A 27,042-nucleotide genomic window follows, 5' to 3' on the forward strand; every position below is an offset into this window, starting at 1 on the left:
AAATTAATTGAGATAAGGTGTGAATCATCTAGAAACTCACACGAATTGAAAAAGAATTAATTTGGTCCCTTAATTAAGTTTTAATCTTGACTGTTGGAAGTCCAACAGAAGATTATAAGAAGAAATCAATGGGTATATGGAGAACACACCTGTGGAGTTCGATTTCCTTGGAGAGTTCGATTTTTTTCCAAAGATCCAGTAGTTGTCGGAAGAGTTCAAGCTTCAGAAGGAAGCAAAGACAGTGATTTTCTTCCATACACTCTCATCTTCAAATTTCTATTGTGCAATCATCAATCTTCAAATTCAATTAGAAAAAAATAAGTTACCTCAATCATATTTTCAAATATGATTTTTCTCCATGCTTCTACTGTGAACTCTGAACTTTATTGGCTTCCTTTCTTTCAAATTTTCATTATGTAGTCATTCAATTAGATTTATCAGATTTGGTTCTGCTCCATGCTCTGAAATTCATCTCCAAAAATTTTCTTTCTTGTTGAGTTTTTATAATCTCATCACCAAAGAGTGTTCAGACTTTGATACCACTTGATAGCATTCAAGTCACCCCGAAGCCAATATCCCCAATCTACCCCACACACAACTCTATATTTACATCTAATTCAACAATATTTCATGAAACATTTAACACATGCAATCAATATAAGAATTTGAATTTGTTTTGATGAATTCCATGAGAGATTTCTCTCACACCTCCCACTCTTTTCCTCACCTCATTTCATAAATCCAATTACATATGCTTCAACTTAACAAATGATGCAATAGGAAAACCAAAAATACATTTAGAAATTGAACACACAATCCTGAAAAATTTTGTGTAGTCGCTAAGAAATGAATTCGTAGCACCCGTTAAAATTTTGTATTGCAACTTTGGGGTTGATGAAATGACTCGTCTCTCTTCCAATGCGACTCTCCATGACCCTTGGATTTCTACGATTTACCTTGCCTTTATTTGTCAGGATTTACAATGTTAGATTTTCCAATCAAACAAACAATCAAAGAGAATTTTATTTATTTATTTATTTTGTGTGCATAATTCCAAACAAGGTACTTCGTCTCTGTAAAACCACTCAAATATCTGTAAATACCACGCAACCACTACGCCAAAACACATTGAACATACCCCCACGAGGTTTTGGAACCATTACAACAAGAATACCAAAGATAAATGAACAATCACACAATGATTGAAGCTACAATGTTTATATTTTTAATGTAAATCGGTTCAACAAGCTACAAGCTTTCAAAATGACCAATATTCAAATGAACAAATGCAAAGGAATAGAAACCATGAGTTCAAAAGTAGAAATTAAATTGGTTAATCACAAGAATTTGATTCAATCTCAACCATTTAGCAAGGACACAACTTATAGTCCAAAATGTATGTTCATTGATGCCACTCACACAGAGAAATACCTTTTGGTTCACACGGATTGGGAATTACAAGCGAGTCTGCAAACTCAGGACTATAGTTACACATAGAAATAATGAGTTCCTCTCTCTTCTCCTCACTTGGGAGCTTCTCTTCTCACCTCTTATTCTTAAACACTCTTTTCTTATTGTTTCCAAAAACAAATCGATTATGAAAACCAAGAGTCACAAAGGGTGAGTCATTTCCCTTTCTCCACAAAATAAGGGAAACTAAAAACTAAAATTTACATCAAAAAATACTTTCTCCATATTATTCTAAAAATAAAAACTCGCTTCCTAATGTAAATATTAACAATTTCGTACAAAACATTTAAAAATTCCTCCCAGCATTACCATGTAGTCATCCCATCACATTGGTAAGCTCTTGTCCCGATTTCATCATTTTTTGTGCTCATCCTATGCACCTGCATCATAGGTTAAAGGACCTAGCCGTATATCTGCCTTAAAGGAGATACAATAGCAAGAAGAAAGTCAAATTTGAGTACTAGAAGGTCATAACTACAAGAAGAAAGTCATATCTGAGTGTTGGAAGGTCAGATCAGCAAGAAGAAAGTCAAATCTAAGTGCCTGAATGTTAGATCTACGAGTCAAATTTGAGTGTTGGGAGATCATATCTACAAGAAGAAAGTCATATCTAAGTGTTGGAATGTCACATTTACAAGAATAAATTCATATCTTAGTCATATCTGCAAGAAGAAAGCCAGATATGAGTGTTGGAGGGTCATATATGCAAGAAGAAAATCAAATTTGTGATCTAAAGAAGCAGATCTAGCATATTGAAAAGTTATAGCATGTTTACAGAAGGACAACAACAATCCAAGGACCTTAAGCTGAAGGAACTAGCTCAAGTATGCATTTGATTTTTTGGGCAGATTGTAGATCGTATGGAATAGATCTCAAGCCCTAAGTTTTGTATACTATGTATACTAGTTGTATCGGGGTTTTATGAAAGGTCATGATCCCTAGTATGAGAGCCGCATGATTTTTTTATTAATGGACTAATAAATATAGAGTGTTGGGCTCATATATCTTGTGTACTTAGTTTATTTTACTATTGTTATAGTTATGTTGTGCAAAGTGATTTTAATTGAGTACCTTTAATGTGTTTATGATCAAGTCTAGGCATAGATCATAAATGGGGTATAAGGAAAATTCAACATGGTATCAAAGCAACTTTGAAGAGCACATGGATTAGAGTGTGCACAAGAAAGTAGAGCAAGCAAATGGAATTTGTGTAGGCTTAAAGGGAGTCTAGCTTCAGAGGGAGACTGTGAAGGAACATCAACCACCCAATGGAAGTTTGAATCTTCATTTTCAAGCAAGAGAGTGGAGTTTTTGGCCCATGTAAGGACAGCCATGAACCATGCGAGAACACTCATGGTGGTGCAAGAAAATGTCATGTTGTATATGAGGAAAATCATGCATCATGTAAGATAAAGCTTTTCTGAGTAGAAAAGAAGATGTGGTACATGTAAGGAGTGATATGGCTATGCAAGGGAAAGTCATGACTCATGTGAGGGCAACCATGGGTATGCAAGGAAATTCATGGAGCTAGAGATTTCAAAGTGTGAAGGAAATACCTTCCTCACTAAGAGGGAGTGTTGGAATTTGGGTAGCTTGGAAGGTATTTCTGAGAGAAGGAAACCCACCAAAAGTGAGTTGGTTGGGAAAGTTACCCAAGTGGTTGGGGTTTTGACCCAAAGTTGTGGGTTTGGACCCAAGTCAATTAATTGTTTATTCTAATTTATGGTTAAAGGGTTGAGTGGGAAAAACCCTAAAGGACCAAGGGTTCCCCAAATAACCTAAAGGAAAACTATAAATAGGAGGCCAAAGGAAAGGCCTAGACACACAAGTGGAGAAGGACTTTCACTTGTGGAGAGAGGGAGGCTAAAGGACCTAGCCACATATATGCCTTAGAGGAGTTGTAGTAGCAAGAAGAAAGTCAAATTTGAGTAGTGGAAGGTCATATCTACAAGAATAAAGTCAATTTGAGTGTTGGGAGGTTAGATCTGCAAGAAGAAAGTCATATCTAAGTGTTGGAAGGTCAAATCTACAAGAAGAAAGTCAAGTATGAGTGTTGGAAGGTCATATTTGCAAGAATAAGGTCATATCTAAGTGTTGTAAGGTCAAATATACAAGAAGAAAGTGAGATTTGAGTGCTAGATGGTCATAGCTACAAGAAGAAAGTCAAATCTGAGTGATGGAGGGTCATATCTACAAGAAGAATGTCAAATTTGTGATCTAAAGAAGCAGATCTGGCAGATCGAGAAGCTATAATGTGGTTGTAGAAGGATTGGTTGGCAAGGACAACAACAATCCAAGGACCTTGAGTTCAAGGCACTAGCTCAGGTATGCATTTGATTTTTTGGGAAAATTGTAGATCTTATGGAAAAGATCTCAAGCCCTAAGTTTTGTATAATAGGTAAACAAATTGTATCAGGGTTTTTTGAAGGGCCATGGTCCCTGGGATGGTAGCCCCATGATTCTTTTAGTAATTGAGTAATAAAGATCGAGTGTTGGCCTCATATATATTGTGTACTTAATTGATTTCATTGTTGTTATGTTTTTGTTGTGCAAATTGTTTTTAGTTGAGTACCTTCAATGTGTTTATAATCAAGTCTAGACATAGACCAAATCTAGGGTATAAGGAAAATTCAACAATTAAGCCATTCATATGTACTAAAGGATTAGGATTCCTTCCATTTTATTAATAGACTTAATTAGTATATATTTTGTCGATTGGGTTTAATAAATGGAATAAATACATATAAATTTTATTTATATTATTAATAACATTAAAATATTAGCCCCAAGGGTTAGCTCAAGTGGTCTAGAGCCAGACGTGAAATTATTTGATATTGTTGCTAGTTTGTTGTTTATCAAGGGTTCAACTCTCTTCAATTCCCTTGGGGTGAGGCCCTGTAATCAGGGTCGATGGTTTACTCGGTTTATCATCCACGAAATATGGGGAAGTATTTTGGGGTTTCATGTGTTTTCATTCCAAATAAATAAATAAAACATTAAAATATTCAATCAATTAACATAATGTGAATAGTAAAATGATGATAAAAAAAATCATTACCAAATTTTGATAACAGAAACATTATTAAAATGCTAATAAACATATTTGAATATAAGATCTATATATCAACAATAATAAAAAAATGCTCATAATTAAATAAATTCATATTCCAATATCATATATGATAACAAAACGCCTAAATGAGTAGGTCATCTTAATTACATCAACAATAATTGTCCTTTTTGAATTAGAATAACAATACTCTTCAACAACAATAAATTTGCATTATAACACTTTTATTCAAAACCTATGTAATTATTTGAATTTATCAACCAATTGGCATATACATATATATATTATCATGGTATTCACTCTGCGATACCAAATCAAGCTCTTTCCATACATATAAAATTATCAAAACACCAATTTGTAATAGAGACTAATGCATCAACAACAATCATCGACTAAATATACCTATTTTAAATATATGCATATATAATAATATTGTGCATAAACATTTTCGTGAATGCAAAAATGCTCAATATCCTTTAATTCACTTGCCCTTTGAAGAGCCAATGCAATTTAATACATTAAACATAATCAATTTAATACTTTATCAAGTGAACTTTTCTCTGAATCTCAATCAACCTTACAAATTGAAAATGCATAGTTAAAAAGTAAAGACTAAACCTCCAAAATTCTATTAATAAAAAACTATATATTCATCTAATGTGTTTAAATCATGTTTTTGAATCGTAGAAAAGAAGGGGATTTCAACACCCTCCTAAGATAGGGATTCTTGCACGCTCACCTCGAAACCACTATTGTAACCATACTATTTATATTTTTCAAGGGGAGAAGTCAAGTGTCTTGTAGTCTTGTGAGCTTGGCTTGGTTTGGGGATGTGGGTTGAACTGGCAATGCATCCTTGACATTGTGTGCCTTTGTTGTGTGTAAAGGTGGATTTAATGCATACACCTTTGATACACATTTATGCAATAGCTCAATCCCAACATTAGACTAAATATAAATAAAATATAGTCACCTATTGACAAAATTTAAAATAACTAAGCTCAAATCATGTGTAAATCAGAAATTTAGACATGTATACACAAAACAAACAGAAAAACTCTAATTGCTTAATCGAAAAATCAAGTACACAATATAACACCAAGAAAATCCATCGATATATATAGAATTAGCTTAAATGAATCATTATGTAACCAATGGTAACATTTCAAAAATATCACAATAAGGAGGTAGATTTTCTAGATTCAAATTTGAAATAAAACTTGCCCATTTTGTCAATTCAAATTTCAAATTTTTAATCAAGGATGTACGTATTGATATTTGGCATGGATAAATGCATGGACATTGAGGAACAGGCAGATTAATGGTTCAAGGGTATGCACTACCTCAAAGTCACCTTGAAAATGGGAAAGTGTGTCACTTGGTAACATCACCTACATGCCTATGTATGGATTCTTAGAAAGCCCATGATTGATACAAACACCAAACAACATTGCTTCAAACAGCTTGCATGATAAACGTAAACCTATGCATCCATTGCATTGTCTATGCATTGAAGGTCAATGACGTTGAATGTGATTGCATTGCAATCATCAATTCTGACAATGTATGAAACTCTACTACTTAGTGGTTATTGATCCCCTAGGATCTTATAATGTTTGATGCAAGCATGACATGTTAATCATGACAAATTTCAATCTTGTTTTTCTATGACATAAGGTACTTGATTGTTGCACCCTATGACATTATTTAAGGGACCATGGCAAATGTTATTTTATGGGTAGAAAAGGTGATACCCCAAGCCCCTCATCGGTCCCCACTCGTGGTATCATGTCCAATATTAGTGCTTCACCCTTCAATCAATTGTTTTACAATTTTTTTATTAATTAAACCAAATACAATTACTCATTTTCAATTATTCATCATAATTCAGAAATCATTAAACCATTGTCACCATGGCTCACAACGACACTAGGAAAGAAGGTGTTACATAGAGGGTACTTGTCTTGATGTTTACTAAGTACATTCATGCTAAGATATTAGTTCCTTAAGTCATTGTTCTAATGGAGTTTGGTATTACTCTATTTATCATCGGTGAAACTTTAGGGGGTGACGATGATATACAGGGTTAGTGAAATGGCCAACTCCTAATTTGGCCACTTTACATAAACATATCTAAACCTCAGGTCCTTTATGGGGTGATGTGGACACCTATTACTATGCTAGAGCCTCATCATTTCTTTATCTAGTTTATTGATATTCACATTCTACCTCCACACACATTCTTAGTGGATGCTTTATATATTTGTAAGAGAAAGATAACCAAGGTCATTTGGGCCAAGATTTACCAAGTCCACCTTCGATCTGTGCGGTTAGAATCTAGAGAACCACTTTCCTTAAACCCCAGCACTACTCGTGTATATCTTCATTTAAAAGATGGATTCATCAAAACACTCTAGGTACACCAAACTTATGTGACCTTACACTGTGAATTCATGATGTCATATTGAGATAAACCATCATTGATAGACTTTATTCCCAATAATATCATATTGAGATAAATTACCATATTCTTTAAGAACATTGTGTTCACTATATTTATTTGTTAAAATGTAAAATTAAAAAACATTTTATCTTTATACCAAAATTTTGACCAATAATATTTAATATTAAATAAATAAATCAAATTTATATAAAAAATACCATAACAAAATAAAATGTGAAAATCAAGGCCCTATTAAATAAAATATCACTATGAAAGACTACAAAGTCCTAAAAATTTAATCTCACTGATTAAACAAAATGAAATTATCATTACATTTAGTACTTTATAATCCAAAGTCCATAAGTTCCACTCAAAGATAGAATTTGATGAGAAAATTACCCCGGATTGGTTTTCCTTGTCATTAAAGTTGCAGAAACCGTCAAATTTGAAATTCCTACACAGGTTTCACCCTGAGATTCATGTCATTCAAGTCATATGGGTTGAAAGTAATTAATATCCACCAATATAAAACAAAGATCTCATGATGGGTCATGCTTCATTTTTTTTTGGTTGGATGATGATTCCACGTTGTATGAAGAATATAAAATGCATTACTTTGCATTATTCTTTTTTTTTTAACCACATGGTGAATCAGTAACTGCCAGGCTTATTCTATTGGAGACCAAGGATCAAACCTCATAGTTGTCACTATGACACCAAGAGCATAACCAACCACCTGCAAGTCAGGTATACTAAGTTCCTATGATTTTAGCTATGATTTTAGCTATGATTTTAGCTATGATTTTAGCAAGAACAAACTCACGGGAAGCATTGAATATAAAAAACATAAGCACATCATACTCAGGTGTCGTGTTATATACTGTATCAAATTGGAAAAAAAATATTTATAAAAGAATAAACACATCACGTGGACTCATGTTCAGTGCCATGTTTTTTTTTTTCAATTTAAAAGTTACCTTTTGTTATTTCATTGAAATAAAAAAAGGTACAGATTTGCAGGTACATGTATTACAGAGAAACTCTGAATTTTGACTGTGTTGTAGCTCCAGTCTGAGCATTTCAACACAAGGTTGCACATTTCAGAAACCTGGAAATACACAGAAAAGTTTTCCATAGGGTTGAATTGACTTGAAACACGAAAAGATTTTAAAATTCTGCTAAAAGTAGTAAGATGTTGTGAGTTATTTGGTTGATCAGGATCATGTTGTTTCCAAGATGCCCTGTAGGCTTTAACTCAGAATTATTATTTTTTCTGCTTGGTCCACTACCAGGGCATTGAACGTTAGCTCAAATTTGTTATGGAAATAGAATGGGGGTCTTCAAACTAGTTGCCTATCTAGTCTTCATATATAATTGAGCCTCGTTCCAACTCTAGAGCACTTTTAGAGAGACTATATGTTGTTTGGTTGTATTCTCTGAATATATGTTGGAAACTAATGACTTTAAAATGTGTCTTTAGATTCTCAATTTTGAGTTTCCACGTTGTTAGATTTAGTATTTCTAAGTGGGTCTTTCTCGCAGCCAGTCAATCACACATTTTGAGTCACCAAATATGATTTATGTTTTTCAATCTGGTTATCATTATGAGGGGCCAAACAGTAATCAACTCTGCTTTGGTATATATTTTTGTTCCAAAACCAATTTTAATAAAGACTTGTCTATTATCTTCCATCCTAATCAAGCCCCCTCCTCCACAAATTTTCTCTTGAGTTGCTCCATCGAAGAAGCCCAATGATATGTCCTGCTGAATGGAAGGATAAAAAGCTCTCTTCTGGGACGAGTAAAGTCTATGACGAGTAAACTAGAATAGAAATCGGAAAAAATAACACTGGGACGAGTAAAGCCTATGATAATACCTCAATTTTGTCTTTCAATGAGGTTTGAAAGAAAAAAATTTCATTCTATTATATATAAAAAAATTAAGAACACATACATATATGCTCAAATGCAAAAGTAATAAGAGATCAATGATTAATCTATCATTATAATCTTAGCCTTTGACATGGACTAATAATAACACATGATAATATTATTTATATTAAGATCATTACTGGAATTTATATCTTCACTTGGATTTATCAAATCTTTTAGGTACAATAAAATTTTGAAGCATTGCACTTTGATTTTTTTTAATTACTAAATGTATTTTCCAAAAACACTATATCTATGAAATTTAATCTTAGAAATATAAGATTGAGGAGCATTTTGTATTTGGATTCTCCCTTTATCATGGAATTAGAGGGTGGTTTCTCTATATCTTCGAAGATTTAGATCATTTTTTTCAAAAATTCATGGTTTATGAGGATAAGAAATGTTTGTTGTTTTTGTATCAACACCTTTCTAAAACCCACTCATCCAAAATATTTTTTACTAAATTGATTTCATCCTTCTTCTAATAACACTCTCATACTCTAAGTACTAAAATACCTTGACCAACTTCTTAGTGCAAAGATAGTTGCTACATGAGACATCATATGTAGTAAAAAAAAAGAAAAATCATTACCTTTATACTTTTTTCAAAAACAAAAAAAATCCTACAATACTCAAGGATATTAATGTACATTCTATGGATACAATCTCAAGACTTCAAAACATAGTAACATCATCATGTATAACAACATCTTGCCACTTAAAATAAGTGGTTGGTGGTTTATAATGGGGTAGACTTCCACTTCCATCAAATGCATTTAGGAGTTCTTAACTTGTTTCCTTACATCCAAAAAAAGGAACGTTTAACCAATCAAAAGCAATTTTACTCAACAATTCCAACCAATCACTGAAATATCATATTCAATTATCATCAAAATTATATGTTTGTATGTGTATGTGCACTTAACCTTTCATCCATACATGAAACCTAAATACTAAAATGACATTATTACAATTATCACACATTTTTTCATAAAAAATAAAAATAAAAACACAAATAATTTGCATTTTTCATCTTCAATATGTTGATTGCACTCCTAATCTTCGTTGTGAATTTTTGTTTTTCTTCTTAAATCTTTTAATGTCACTTGTGATGATCGTTGTTGTCAACTTGACCTATTAAATTTCTCAAATGCTTGATGGAAGAGAGTAATTTGATTGGAGCAAGAAGTGGAGGATCCTAACATCATGCTTTGCTTTGATAAGATATGGTTGTTAGCTAATTGACAATCTAAGGAGAAGAAGAAATTTCCCCTATGGATTACACCCTTTTTGGTGGGTAACAATTACCATAAAAGATTCTTCAATTTATGGCCCAACCCTTATTCTAAAAGTGGGTCAATTTCTTTCTATAGAGTCACTTGGGTAACAAACCATGATGTCCTAGTTTTCTGGAAAAGACACTTGGATATATGACATGTCCCATTGTTTACTTATTTATGAGTTTCATTGGCTTAGCATGCTTCTTGGGATACTTTGTTATAGTTAGATTTGGTTTCTGTTTAAAACTACACCGAAAAAAAATGGATCAACAATCAATTATCCCTTTCTCGCAATATTGACTTAAAAAATAATCACACCTTTTTGTTCACAACTATTATCATTATTTCTTTATATGGTAAATTCTACTCTATTTTTGTTATTAGAAATTTGAAATCCATGTCCTATGATTGAAATAATCAACTTGGACATAAAAAAAAAAGACATTAAATTGGTCAAATGTAATATTTGTTTGTTTTTTGTTTTAAATATATTTTATATTCATGGAAAACATTTACAAGCATTTGGTAGTTGGGAGGCCAAATACAATACTTGTTGGTTAAGGAATAAACATAGTGATTATTAATAAATCCAATCCAATATGATCACATATCATACAATAACCTATAGTGCATAAAATTGTCTATAGATCTAATAAGCACTTTAAAGATATATCAATAATCTCTAGTGATTAAAAGGACTTGATGCCTTGATATGTACAACACAGATTGGACAACTCTTATAAATAAGGATGAGGATCACATTGTTCTGAAACTTAACCCTAGGTGTGGTTCCCCTAGGATTCCCAGGTTAACACAAAGTGTGGAAAAATCCAACCACACTAGATATATTAATATTTCCCATTGTTTCCACACGGGCACACCTTAATCAGTCAAGGAACAAGACAAATATTAGCCAACATAAGTCCAATTCCACCCTTTCAAATTGACATAAGGTCAAATTCCAAAAAAGAGAGAGCATAAAGTACAACCTTGCAACTACATATAGCAACTAAGGTATTGATACATTTGCATATGTATGTTCAACCAAGATGTTTTGCATCTCAATATCCCATATTAATATAATTTTATATCATATGTGAGAAGTTAAGAAAAATTGCCAAATAAACATCACAATAATTCCACAATATTACTTAATTTAATAGGGAATACAATGATGACATCTTGACCATAATGAAGGTAAACAAACTTTTAATCAAGAGTCCTCTTGTAGCGTTGTAGCCTCCATAATACCATTATACAAACCTCTTTGGAGTTGATGAAGCAATCATAATATTAAATAATCTAGCTTTGATACCGATGAAGAAAATAATTTTAAATGAACATATGTGTTAATGATTAGAGAAAGGAATCAAATCCCACATTTTTGTTGAAGGGCCATGGATAAAGGATGGAAAAAAACATGTTGAAGCTAAAAGTGATTCAATGATGTTGTAGGCAAGTATCGAAGATTGACAAGAATAATCAAATTAGGGAAACCAGACTTGGGGAAGCTAAGAGTATGTTAACAAATATGTGATTAAAGAAAATTCAAATATCTACAAGTTTGCTTCAAACAATAAAAACAAAGAGAGCTAACCTCGCACTTTTGAGCAAGAGGGTAAAAGAGATCAACAAATGCTACAAACGCCACATGTAACAAGATGGCCCCCCCTTCATAATAGTGTCTTCCATCCTCACATGCGCATAAATGAAGCAACAAAAAAGGCTACCATAAAAAATGATCATGAAGACACTACCAACATTGTCAACCATTATAAAACAATGATGAACACAATTGATTGTTAATCAAGGAACCTAATTTACAACATGTCCTTAAAATAGAGTTCATTTGTTACCAATAAACAAACCACAATCAGCACTTATGATGGTACTAATCCAAAAGTCTACAAGTTATATTTAGTAATTGTTGATCTATGAGATGAAACACTATCAGACTAATACATATGGCAATAAGAGTTTTGATCTCTAGATGGAGAGTAAGAAGATTTGGTGTCAGTATATGTTATGGACATGAGGATGATGAATAATATCAAAGAGTGTATGATATGGTTCTTGTTGATTTAAGAGAACAATATTTGTTGTTGAATAAAATATATAATATTGATTCTTTCCTATCGAGTACATGAATCACTGGAGGTGACAAATTCAAGTTCAACATAAATATGGAAATCATTTAAGCATTAGATGGTGTAGAGTTTGGTTCTTCTGAAATATTAATTGTAGAAAGATCATGGTGTTTTTTATTTGATAATGAAGTTTCAAAATATGTAACGTATTCTCTGATCGGTCTCATTTTATGCTCAATTGCAGTAATAATACCATCTCCATGTTTACCAATTCTACAATTGGATAACTTTGTTTAAAATTTGGTACTCATGTCTCAAGTATGCTACTCAAATTTAGGAGATGATGGCCCCTGGGTAGCTCGTAGTGTATGAGAATATGCACTTGGAAGATGACAAATGAAGGTTTTGTGATATAACTTGAATTTCCTCTTGCAATATGTTAACTACTTCTTCACGCTTCCTTGTCTCATAATCATCAATTTAGAAGAATATTATGAAAGGTTGGCCACCATTACAAGGGTAGGTGAAAATATTCTTATTATGTAGCGTTGAATATTTGGAATTCTATTTGTAAAATATATATTGCTTCCCCCTCAAATCATCTAGGGGCTTTTGAAAGTCGTGAGCATGGTTTCTTTAAGCTCATTGATATGAAGTATCCATCTCACAAAAATTATTATACTTCTCAAGATTAGAAGCAACAGAATAATATAGTTGAGTATAAAATGTTATACTATGAGTAACCTTCAATACTTATCAATGCATTTTTTCTTATACAAGTTTCTAATGAGGTGTCATAGCTAGGGAGATCAATGTATGTAAAGTTCGAATAGGAAGTGTTTCATAAGAGCACCAAGACAAATGGACTATGGAGAGGTTGTGGATGGTCATCCAATAGAATGGACAGATTGGGACACATGTGTCACGACCCCGGGAGCTCTACATAGTTACATGGCGTCCGTGACCACTATGACCCCTATAGCATGTAGCACTAATGTGTTTCAAAACTACTTAGTTCACTCAGGCTACACCTCTACTTCTTTTCTTAGTTAAATATTAGTACAATATTGACTTAACCAATTTTCTTCTTAATAATGTGAAATATAAGTATAAACATGCAACATCATCATCAACACATATACAACAAATATATTATAAGGTGGGAATCACTTACCACAAAATATCCTCAGATAAGAACAATACAGTATACAAAATACAAGTCCTGACACTTGGCCAATTACAACAACTAATCTTCGAGCCATGTACAAGTTATCTCATAACCTTAACTTGTGCAATGTCTTGGTCGCACATCATTGCAAGGCCCTTATGAGTATAAGTTTCAAGCCTCTCTACTACAATCCTGGGCTAAATGGGAACCTTTATAAAAAACTATTGCTCTCTGTCAAACCTCAAGTTTTGGTGCAGTGGAAACCCCAAATTTGGTTCAAACACCAAATTTCATCCACCTAACCAAACTCCAAATCTCTATCAAAGTCGCTCAACTTATGATAACACACAGTTTCTTGGTACGATCTCTCTCTATGATGGTCGTCTGCATTCTCTCTCTATGGTATCACACGTCTTGGCACCATCTCACAAAGGTACAAACATATCCACAAGAACATCTAGCCCGCATGCCCCCGGGTGCATCCTAACTATAATTCCTTATGTCAAGTCGTATAATCCTATTTCATATGAGTTATGGTTGTTCCAAGGCTCAGTCACCTGCATGTTGCATGACCATTGCGTCCCTTGGCTCACACGACCCGCCCGACTGCTCATACAACTATCTTGGCCCACTCATATGACTACTCACACGACTCACCTATCTTTCTTGCATGACTTCTCACCTAACCCACTCACATGATTGCTCGCATGACTCACTCAGCGCGCTTGCATGACTCACCTGGCTTGATTCTATTATGTGCAGTCTTCCCTCACCATAGACCTGCCTGAAATAATTGTCCCCTCATATGTTCGTGGATGTCTCCTCTTCAAAAAAATCTCATATATATACATGTCAATCATTCCACTCCATTAGGTTGGGCCAACCCACTTCGTATAAGCCCTTCGCACAATCCTGCAGTCCCATGCATGTTTAGGTTTATTCATCTCGCACAACTCTATCACACAACCTTCTCACATGCATTTTTTGCACAATCCTGCCCTTAAATAACTCACATGAATCCTAGCATGATCGTACCCTTGCACAACTCACATGACTCTTAGGACGATAATGCCCTCACATAACTCGCATGACTCTTAGGATGACCATACCCTCACACGACTCACACTACTCCACATGTTGGCACACCCTCGCCCAACATCAACTATCATTACAATATTTGCAATATCTTTGTCACAAATTGTGTGATGGGGATGTTTCCCATGGTGCATGCTCCATTTAAAGACACGTCCAACTTCGGGGCTTAGCATTATGCATCCCATCAAGAGACATGGAAGCCACAAAAGAATGATAGTTGTAGAGGAAGCTAAGGAGATTAATATAGGTAGAGCCTAGATGGAAAGAGTTTTAAAGGAGCACTAAGAGAAATGGGCCATGGAGATGTCATTGAAATTCATCTACAAAATGGATGGATTGGTAAGCACAAGTGTCCCAACAAGAGACATAAAAGCCAACAAAAAATGCCTTACAATGTTATAATTAAAAAATAAGAAACATGTCTTTCTTGTCAATGATTATTAAACCCTTGTCAATTATTATTATGTCCTTGTTGATTATTGAGCCCTTCCTACATACCAAAGGATTATGATTCCTTTCATTTTATTAATAGACTTTATTAATAGACATGTAGTGGATTGGGTTTAATAAATGGAATAAATACATATGATTATTATATTATTAATAATATTAAAATATTCAGTTAGTTAACATAATGTGAAGAGTAAAATGATGATAAACAAATTCTAGTACCAAATGTTAATAACGAGAAAAATAGTAAAATGCTAATAAATATCTTTGAATATAGGATTTGTATATCAAGAATAGTAAAAAATGCTCATAAGAAAATAAATTTATATTCCAATATCGTATATGATAATTAATTGCCTAGGTGAGTTGGTCATCTCAATTACATAAACAATCTTCCTTTTTGAATTAGAATAATCACAATCTTCAACAACAATAAAATTGCAGTACAACACTTTCCTTTGAAACTTATGTAATGATTTTAATTTTAGAATTGAGGCTTATGTGATCCATAAGTATATGATAGGGGTTTCAGCATAAATCACATTATCTATCTTTTGTCGACGCGTTTCGAACCAACAAATGTGGTTCATCATCAGGACAAGTTGAAGAACCAAATCATGGTTGCATGTTAAATAGAGAGAGAGAATATCATCCAACGACTATATTTGACTAGGAAATAGCTATAATAGACCAGAAAATGGCTATATCTGACTAGACTCGACCAAAGGTTAGGGACAATGGCTATATTTGACTTGACTCGACCATGGGATAGGGATAGGGAGAATTAATTTAGATACTTTATAAGTTAGTTATTTTATTATTAATACTATCAATGAATTATATTTAATTATTAATTGTATATAGATAAAAAGTTTTAATAGAATATAAATAATAAAGGTTTATTAAAACTAATATAACTTAAATCATTTCAACTACTAACCTTTAGGAAAAGAATATATTATTACTAGTTAAGATAATATTTATAATTTATTTTATTTTATTTAAAGGCTCAAATGTTATTATTATATTATTGAAAGTATATGGAATAAATCAAATAATAATTTACCTAAGTTAATAGAAGGACCGTCTCTTGCTTTAGCAAATATATATATATATATATATATATATATATAATTTTATTTTATTTAAAGGCTCAAATATTAATATCATAATATCAAAAGTATATGTAATAAATAATTTGTTAGAAGAATAACTAACTTATTTAGTTAAATAACCCAATTTATTTAATAATAACCCTTAATATTATCAATGAATAAGTAGTAAAGGTTTATTAAAAGAATAACTAATTTGGCTTTTAATCATTTCTCCTACAACCCCGAGGAGAAAGGAGATAATATTTATAATTAACTCATTTTATTTAAAGGCATAAATATTCAATATTGTAATATTAATAGTATTTGGACTAAATGGTTTATTAGAAGATTAACTAATGTAGTTAGTTAAATAATCTAATCTGTCTAATTTAACCCTTAGGAGAAAGATTGTTGATAGTTATTCATAGTTATTGAAAAATAGTTATTAATATTATAATAGTAATTAAATTATCTAGATAATGATAATAAATAATAGTTATAATGTTAACTAAACAATAATAATAATAATAATAGTTTTCTAGTTCCCTTTTAGATTGGAAATCAGAGCGGATTGGTTCGATTTTATTATGTATTATAATTCCTTTTTAATTAACTATGAATAACTATCAACAATCTTTCTCTTAAGGATTGTTATTAGACAGATTAGATTATTTAACTAACTACATTAGTTAATCTTCTAATAAACCATTTAGTCCAAATACTATTAATATTACAATATTGACCATTTAGTCCAAATACTATTAATATTTCAATATTGAATATTTATGCCTTTAAATAGAATGAGTTAATTATAAATATTAACTCCTTTCTCCTTGTAGGAGAAATGATTAGAAGCCAAATTAGTTATTCTTTTAATAAACCTTTACTGCTTATTCATTGATACTATTAAGGGTTATTATTAAATAAATTGGGTTATTTAACTAAATAAGTTAGTTATTCTTTTAACAAATTATTGTTTGATTTATTCCATACACTTTCAATAATATAATATTAATATTTGAGCCTTTAAATAAAATAAAATTAATTATAAATATTATCTTAACTAGCAATAATATATTCTTTCTCCTAAGGGTTAGTAGTTGAAATGATTTAAGTTATATTAGTTTTAATAAACCTTTATTATTTATATTCTATTAAAACTTTTTATCTATATACAATTAATAATTAAATACAATTCATTGATAGTATTAATAATAAAATAACTAACTTATAAATTATCTAAACTAATTCTCCCTATCCCTATCCCTTGGTCAAGTCAAGTCAAATATAGCCATTGTCCCTATCCTTTGGTCCAGTCTAGTCAAATATAGTCGTTTCTTAGTCAAATATAGTTGTTGGATGATCTTCTCTCTCTCTATTTAACATGCAGCCATTATCTGATTCTTTAACTTGTCCTAACAATGAACCACACTTGTTGGTTCGAAGCGCGTCGACAAATGATTGATAATGTGATTTACGCTGAAACCCCTATCATATGATTTTAATTTATTAACCAATTTATGCACGCACACATATGCCTATAAAATCAATCATGGAATTCACTTTGCAATACTAAATTAAGCTCTCTCCATAGATACAAAATTATTAAAACACCAATTTATAATAGAGACTAATTCATCAACAATTATCATAAACTAAACAAAACTATTTTAAATATATGCACATACAACAAGGGAAATAGTTGTAACGCAACATAGTCCCTGCCTCTACCGCTATTTAATTTATTATTTTGCATAAAGCTTTTCACAGAGTGGAAGCTATTTACGTTGGCATTAAAGGCTTTTATTGCTAATATTTTAGTAAGCAATTGATGTATACGATATTATTGGTGATATTCGTATTTCCGAATATATTTTTGTATTTGTGTGAAGAGGTCTGTATTTCATCCACATTACTTGTTCCACACTGCTTGCTCCACACAACAACGGCTGCACAGCTTCTTCCGCGTGCATTATATCTAGACACGTAACTCTATTATGCGGAGAGGTCCACATTTCGTCCACTAAAGGATTTTATTGTTAGTATTTTATTAAGCAATTAACGTATACAATATTATTGGTGATATTAGTATTTTCGAATATCATTTTGTATTGTGCGGAAAGGTTTGTATTTCATCTACATTTGTGTGTTAGCCCATGCTTGTTCTGCACAACAACGATTGCACAACTTCTTTCATAAACGTTATATCTGAATATGTAGCTCTATTGTGCAGAGAGGTCCGCATTTTGTTCACATTTCTATATCATCTCTCCTTCTATTTATTTCATCCACTAAAGGCTTGTATTGCTATTATTTTAGTAAGCAATTAACGTGTACAAAATTATTGGTGATATTCATATTTCTGAATATCCTTTTGTATTTGTGTGGAGAGGTTTATATTTCATCCACATTTGTGTCTTAGCCAATGCTTATTTTGCACTACTTGTTTCGTATACACTATATCTGGATACGTAACTCTCTGTGTGGAAAATTCTACATTTACTGCGCATTTTTGTCTCATCTATACAACTATTTAATTTATTGTTTTGCATAAAAAAAATTGCAGAGTGGAAGCTATCTATGTTGGTATTAAAGGATTTTATTGCTAATATTTTAGTAAGCAATTGAGGTATACCATATTATTGGTGATGTTCATATTTTTGAAGATATTTTTGTATTTTTGCAAGGAGATTCGTATTTCATCCACATTGCTTGTTCCACACTGCTTGCTCTGCACAACGAGGATTGCATAGCTTCTCCCATACATGCTATATCTGGACACGTAACTCTATTGTGTGGAGAGGTCCACATTTTATTCACTAAAGGATTTTATTACTAATATTTTAGTAAGCAATCGATGTTTACAATATTATTGGTGATATTTGTATTTATGAATATCTTTTTGTATTTGTGCAGAGAGTTCCGTATTTCATCCACATTTGTCTTTTAGCCCATGCTTTTTTCGCACTATTTGTTCTGTACAACGACGATTGCACAGCTTTTTCCATACATGTTATATCTGGATACATAACTATGATTGTGTGGAGAGATCTGCATCCACTGCTTAGTTCGCACAACGACGTCTCCCACAATAATATTTTAAGTGTAATTTTTTCTTATCTTCGTATTTCTGAATATCTTTTCGTATGTGTGTGGAGACATCTTTATTTCATCAACATTTTTGTCTCAACCCATGCTTGTTTCGCACCACTTTCTCTGAACAACAACGATTACACAGCTTCTTTTGTATCGTATTTGTGTGGAGAGGTCTATATTTCATCCACATTTGTGTCTCAGCCCATGCTTGTTCCACACTTCTTGCTCCACACAACGACGATTGCACAGCTTCTTCCATACACGCTATATCTAGAAACATAACTCTATTGTGCAGAGAGGTCTGCATTTTTCGCATTGTTTGGTCCACACAACTTCTTTTGTACACATTATATGTGGAGACCCCACCATAGCGAATAGCCATTTTAGTAATCGGTAAACGTATACGAAGTTATTGCTAATTTATTTTGTATATTTCAAACATCTACTTGTGCAGAAGTGCTCTTTGTACGGATGTTTGCACTTTGCACTAAGTTCTAATATTATTTCCGATATTTCAGTTATAAATAATGCATATTAGTAGTCAATTAAGTAAAAGAATTGCAGATAATAACATTGTTTATGTTCATATTATTGATAATATTTTTATTGTAAATAATGTTTCAAATATTTGTTTGTTTATGCTCTTGTGCAAAAATGTTTTTTGTGTGGATGTACACACTTTGAACTAAACACTTTTATTACTAATAATTTAGTTATAGATAATGCATATTAGTAGTCAAGTGAGTAAAAGTTGTGTGGAGTGCACACAAAGTTATGTACAAAACCGCATTTCATTGATCAGAAGCTTTGTTTGTAGTAGAAGAAGCTTTCAAGTTTGCATTATGCAGATGATAGCATTGTTTATGCACATATAATAGTTCTATTTAAGTAATTTCAATTATAAATAATGTTTCAAATTAGCATATGTGCATAAATGCAGAGAAAATCCATTGTGCGGAAGAAGCTTTCAATGTGTGAATCATCGCACTTGGTACTTTAGTATTATATAAACAATGTAAACTTTGAAATGGGAACTCTGGCCAAAAAAAGGCCCAAAAAACATCAAAAACAGTGCTAAAAACGAAAAGTGTGTATACTGGAACGATGGTTTTTTTTTTAGGGACAATTTTGAACATGTTTTAAAAATGGCAGTGAAAACAAAATTTTCGTGCAAAATACAGCTTGAAAACGAAAAAGTGATTATACTGGAACGATGATTTTTTTTTTAGGGTCAATCTTCAAAATTTTAAAAAAATGCTAGTAAAATGATCCAAAAACATAAAAATGACTCATAACTTCTCATTTAACACCATATGGAAATCAAAAATTTTATTTCAAGATACAATGCATACATCAATTAGATAAACTGTCTTAAACAATTATTCAAAATCACTCATATTTTCTTGCACACCATCAGAATTCACATCTTTAGATGAGTGACTGGATGCTGACGAAGATGTTCCATATTCTTCTCTTTCATCAACTAGTGCCCCATCTGAGTCCACATGCATGCCCATCATTTCAGGTTTCAAAATTCTTCTAGATCTATGACCGGTTTCAGCAAACTCCCATCTCAACACTTTTCCTTCTGGTAACAACCTTTTCAGAATCTCTATCATCTTGAAGCGAAGAGTTCCTCTCTTTGTTAAATTGAAGTCATAAACAAGTATGTCAACATCCTCCAATTTCAATATGTCTGTGTGGCGACGATTTATATTCGTACCCTTTCTTTTTCTCTTTCCGCCATTTTTTTTGTCAGCTACCATCTCTGGCTTATACACACCATTGAATGGGTGTGTATTTCTGGCATACCAATGTACTTCAACACTTGTAACATCCTCATTTTCTGTAAAGACCTTTATAACTTTAGCAACCCATAATGAATAGCCATTGGGATCTCCATCTGCTAGCACTGCAATCATGCAACCCTCCTTAATATCATGTACTGAACCCCTGTAAAGGTCTTCCATGGCTTCACGTTGTGCACGAGATCTTCTGGAACCAATATACATCTCTCTTTCCTCTGCCTGTGAAGAATTACTAATACCTTGAGATTGTTGTTGTTCAACAATGTTTATTTCCTCATGTGCATTCGACACATTTTGTGTCCAAATAAATGGATTTTTCAAAGGTATATCTTCATTTGTTGTTGTTGAAATGATATCACTTTGATTATTGAAAAATGACTCCCACCAAACTGAATCAGCAATGTCAAAGTACTCATATGTATATCTAATACATTTTTTAAGTTTCTTCTAGGCAATCAGAATAATTTATATCTCTATTTTGTTTGTGTATATTATGAACTTCACCAACTAATTGTAATAACAATATTATTGATGCAAATATTGGATGATCTGTAATGAACTTCAAAAATTGCAAACCTGATGACGGTGTCCATTCTGCAGTAGTTGAATACTTCTTGCCCCATATTAGTGTTTTCCCATCAATTTTTTTGATACAAAATTGATGTTGGAAGCTAATGTCATTAAGTTATTCAATGCATTTCCCCTCACCATATGATCCCATAATAAACCTTCGCATGTCAACAGTTTCTTCCAACACATCAAAAGTAGGCTCTGGCATGTATGATTTCTTAATACATTCAATTAATGATGGCAAGCTCCCAACTTCCTTCCTCCTCAATGTGACTGAAAAATGACTGAACATCTGATCAATATGGTCATGAGTGTGCCCAACAAGAAGGAAACCAACCTTTACCTTCTGAAAATTCTCAATTCAACAAGCATGTTTAGATATCCAAAAACAGCCTGATTTTTGTTTTCACGGCAAGTGTTGTCGAATTGTAGATACAAAACTTCAAGAAGATTACCAGACCAATGAGAAAGCACATCATGAATTATGGTTATGGTCAGATTTGCATCATTATGAATATTTGGAGCTGTGAAGTACACCTTTGGCAACATTTTCCCATTGAAGACCATACAACTAACCAAGTGATACTGAATAAAATTTTCCTCCTGTAAATTTTTGGGTGTGCAAACAAAATGTGGTAAAAGTGTTTTCTTCTGGTCCATACCATCAATTATCAAACCCAAATATTTATTCGGATTATCATAACACTTCTTTCGATGCTTGTACAAATTTTTCCTTTCATTTGTTTGTTGTTCACGATGTTCCTGAAGTTATTTGACAATTGAATCTACACAGCATAAAAGAAATCCATTAAGAAATATGTTTTCATACTTGATGAATATACAATTTTAAAAGTTAAAGTTATGAATGCCTACCTCTTTCTGACCCTTCACATTTGTCCCTTTTTTATTTAAGAGAAGCACATGTACTGCAAATCCCCATCCTTGTCTTCTTAGGAATACGGACATTATTGAATTCTTTCTTCCATACCTTCACAAAATATTGATATGTAATAAACTGGCCATGTCCCTCAGCACCTTCTGCATATTCTTTGTATAAGTTGTAGATTTCTCGTCTTGAAAAATTATCTGGAATATGTATTGTCTCTCTATTTGGCATACACTCTCCATGCTTTGAAAATAAATCTTTCATCCATGACATTGCAGTATTTGATATTGGCCCAAACTATCTTTTATGACGTACTTCAGAATAAAATGTGGGATCCTTTTCCAAATTTTCTTGAATTCTCGACAGACGAAAATTCCCAATCGAATGAAACATTTTGAAAGCTTTTCTACAGATAAATAAAGCCCTAATATGATAATCATAACCTGACAATGTAGATTGCATGCACCCAACTAAATATGAATTTTGCATGCTTTTATTCATTGACAAATATATCTTCCTGCTCTCTAATGCAAATTTGAAATCCATATGTTTCAAGCAATCTTTTTGGCAACATTCACTTGAAATGAGTGCGTTGATAGAACTTCTTCTCGTCAAATATTCTGCTCTACCCCTTGTATAACTAGAACATCTTGCATTGATACGAAAAGGTCTGCTCCTACTCCTCAATACAATATTTCTTGGCAACATCTCCATCATTGGATCATCATTTGTATAAGGATTTTCATCATCATTAAGAGGAATGTTATCCACACTATGATCAACTGTGCTTTTCAAATACTGACTTGGAGGATATTCTTCATCTTCCCCTTCTTCAGTGCTACTGTCATAGTCCTTAGAATTCGAACTCAATGGAAAATTTGACTCGATGTTTATTGGATATTCTTCTTCATGTTCATTTTCAGTGTTGCTCTCACAGTCCATAGAATTAGGACTAAGTGCATCATCCTGTCCTTCATCACTGCTACCTTTATACTCATTAGAATTAGGATTAAGTGTATCATCCTGTCCTTCATCACTGCTGCTCTCATAGTCCTTAGAATTAGGACTAAGAGGACATTATGACACTCCATTCTTTTAAAATTCATCATCACGCTCTTCATCACTGTTGCTCTCATAGTCCTTAGAATTATGACTAAGTGGACACCGTGACACTCCATTCTTTTGAAATTCATCATCCCGCTCTTCATCACTGCTGTTGTCATAGTCCTTAGAATTAGGACTAACTGGACACCGTGGCACCCCATATTTCATCATCCTGCTCTTCATCAAAGCTGCTCTCGTAGTCCTTAGAATTAGGACTAACTAGACACCGTGGCACTCCATACTTTTGAAATTCATCATCCCGATCTTCATCAAAGCTCCTCTCATATTCCTTAGAATTAGGACTAACTGGACACTATGGCACTCCATACTTTTGAAATTCATCATCATGCACTTCATCATTACTGCTCTCATAGTCCTTAGAATTAGGACTAAGTGGACACTTTGACACTCCATTCTTTTCAAATTCGTTATCACGCTCTTCATCACTGTTGTTCTCATAGTCCTTAGAATTAGGACTAAGTGGACACCGTGACAATCCATTCTTTTGGAATTCGTCATGATGCTCTTCAACATTGTTGCTCTCATAGTCCTTAGAATTAGGACTAAGTGGACACCGTGACACTCCATTCTTTTGAACTTCACCATCATGCTCTTCATCACTGCTGCTTTCATAGTCCTTAGAATTAGGACTAAGTGAACACCATGAGACTCCATTCTTTTGAAATTTGTCATCAAGCTCATCATCACTACTACTTTCATAGTCCTTCAAATTCGGACTAAGTGGAATCTTTGACTCTTTATTTATTTGAAATTCTCGATCCCCTCTTTCATCAGTGCTGCTCTCATAGTCCTTAGGATCAGGACTAAGTGGAAGAATTGACTTTCTATTCATAGTGGAAGAATTCCTGCTATATTCATCCATATGAATAGAGTTGTTACGCGATGAATATGTTGATGTTGTATAAATCGAAACTTCACTATCAGGACAATCCATCCCTTTCAAATAGAAGATGTTGAATGATACAAATGGAGAGTCTCCTAAAGATGTTATATAGCTTAGAGAATGAAATTTTCCCTCCAAAAATTTCCCCCCCAAAAAATTTCGCGAAAATATTTCCATCTAAAAATTTTCCTCCCAAAAAATTTCGCGAAAATATTTCCCTCCTAAAAGTTTGTGAGATTTATTTCTCTTCATTACTTTATTCTACAATTTAATAAAAAATGTAAACTAAATTTTTTTATGAAATAAATCATTAAAGTTAAAATTGTAAACTACAACCTCTACCTAAATTATTTTAATAGTCAAAGTATATAATATTTACTAAACAATTGAATGTTTTTTTAAAGTTTTATAATACATTATGAAACAAATTAATCCCACATTCACCCCGTTGTAAAAAAATTCCTTAATATTCGCTTTATCATATTTTCCTTCATTGCCATAAAAAATTAACATGTTAAAATTTATTAAAACTGATTAATCCCGCATTCACCGTACAGTAAAACATCTCTGTAATTTCACCTATATATTCCATTATCACTATTACTCACATTACATCAAGGTTTTCCGAGGTTCGTTGAAAGACTTGGAGCGAATTTGTGAAGCAACTACATTGGTATCAACAACATATTCAACGAAGAATTCTTGCAATTGAAAGGTCGTTAAATTTTTTTCCTTGAAAATTCTCATATTAAATTAGTTTAACGAAGCAGTTTTTTTTTTTAAACTTAAGATTTTTTTGTCAGCCAAATTAAACAATATTTCCACCGTGAGCATGGTGGGCCTGGGTCACCCCCATCCTATAATCGGCCAGCCACCCACTGCCTCCACACACCCTACCAGCCTCTACCCAAACTCACCCACCCTGTCCCCTTGACCACCCCACCCTCACCTTCCCGCTCCCCCCTGCCCCCCACGTCGCCCCCCTAACCCCCTTCCCCCCCACAGCCACCCCCCAACCCCACGCCTACTGCCCCCCCACCTTTTTCCCCTCACCTTCCACCCCTCAACCCCCATCCCAACCCACCTTCCTATGCCCCCCCTAGCCCATACCTATCTCCCCCTACCCCCCCACAACCTACCCTCCCTAGCCCCCTACCACCTACGGCCTCACCTCGCCCATCCCACTCCACCCCCTTAACCCCCCACCACCTCACCTCCCGACCCTCAACCCCTATCCCACCCCACCTCCCTACCCCCTTTCCCTTTCCCCCTCCCCCTCCCCCTCCCCCCTTGTACCCCTCCCTCTCCCCCTCCCCCCTTGGCACACCCACCGCACCCCCCTACCCCCTTTCTCACCCCCCCCACTCAGCCCCCTCGACCCTGCCACCCTACCCTCCTACCCGGTCCACACCCACCCCCTCCCCTATCCCCCCTACCTGCCCCCCCTCGCTCTCCCCCTCCCCCTCGCCCCCCAACCCCACTCCCATACCCCCTTCCTCACCCCCTGCTCCTCGGCCCCCCTAACCCAACCCCCCTTCCCCCTTCCGCACCCCCTCCACCCGACCCCCCTAACCCCTCGACCCTACCACCCTACCCACCTACCTGGCCCCCATCCACTGCCCCCTCCCCCCTCCCTTCCTCCCCGCCCTCACCCATCCCCTCTCCCTCCCCCCCAGCCCCCGCACCCGCCACCCTTCCCTTCCTCCTCCCCCTTCCCCAACCCCCTCACTCGCCCCGCCACCCTTCCCCCTCCCCTCTCGACCCCGCTCCCTTCCTCCTTCCCCACCTACCCCCTGCCTCCCGCCCTCCGCCCCATCGGATGGCCACCCCGGGCGGACCACCGGGCCACCGGGGTGGCGCAGGGTGTGGTGCTGCCGCCCACCCCGCCGGCCCACCCAAGGTGGCAGTCCGATTCTCAGAATCGCACTGCCACCCCGGGCGGGCCTGCGAGCCGCTGGGGTAACGCGAGGTGGGCGGCGCCACCTCACCCGTTCGCCCCGCCCTCCCCCTTCCCCACTCCCTGGTCCCCCCACTCGCTCCTGCTCCCTTCCCCCTCCCCCACCCACCCTTCACCCCTTGCCTCCCGTCCTCCGCCCCATCGGACGACCACCCCGGGCAGGCCGCCGGGCCGCCGAGGTGGCGCGGGGTGTGGCGCCACTGCCCACCCCGCGCCACACCGGCGGCCCGGCCGGGGTGGCAGTCCGATTCCCTAAATCGCACTAGCGTGGCGTGGCGTGGCATGGCGTGGCATGGCGTGGGTCGATTGGGGGGGAAGAGGGGTAAGGGGAGGGGTGGGGGGTAGAGGGTGGGGAAATCGCCCGCCACTCTGCGGATGGACTGGGTGGTGTCGGAGGGCTTCTGCCATTTCTTAGTGTTAATATTTTTTTAATTTCAATTATCTGATTATACAAATTAAAAATTTATGATATATTTTCGTTGTGGCTTTAAGTTAATATGTTTTCATTATTTACTGATTTATGTGTTTCTATTTTTCAGGAAAATGGCATCAAAGAATATTTCTATGAATATGTCTGGACCAAAGACTCTTAAAGGTGCATCTTCAAAAAACATTGGTGAACGAACTC

This window comes from Pinus tabuliformis, chromosome 7, assembly GCF_031772625.1.
Source record: "Pinus tabuliformis cultivar Carrire ecotype Pingquan chromosome 7, CPIR1, whole genome shotgun sequence".
NCBI lineage: Eukaryota > Viridiplantae > Streptophyta > Pinopsida > Pinales > Pinaceae > Pinus > Pinus tabuliformis.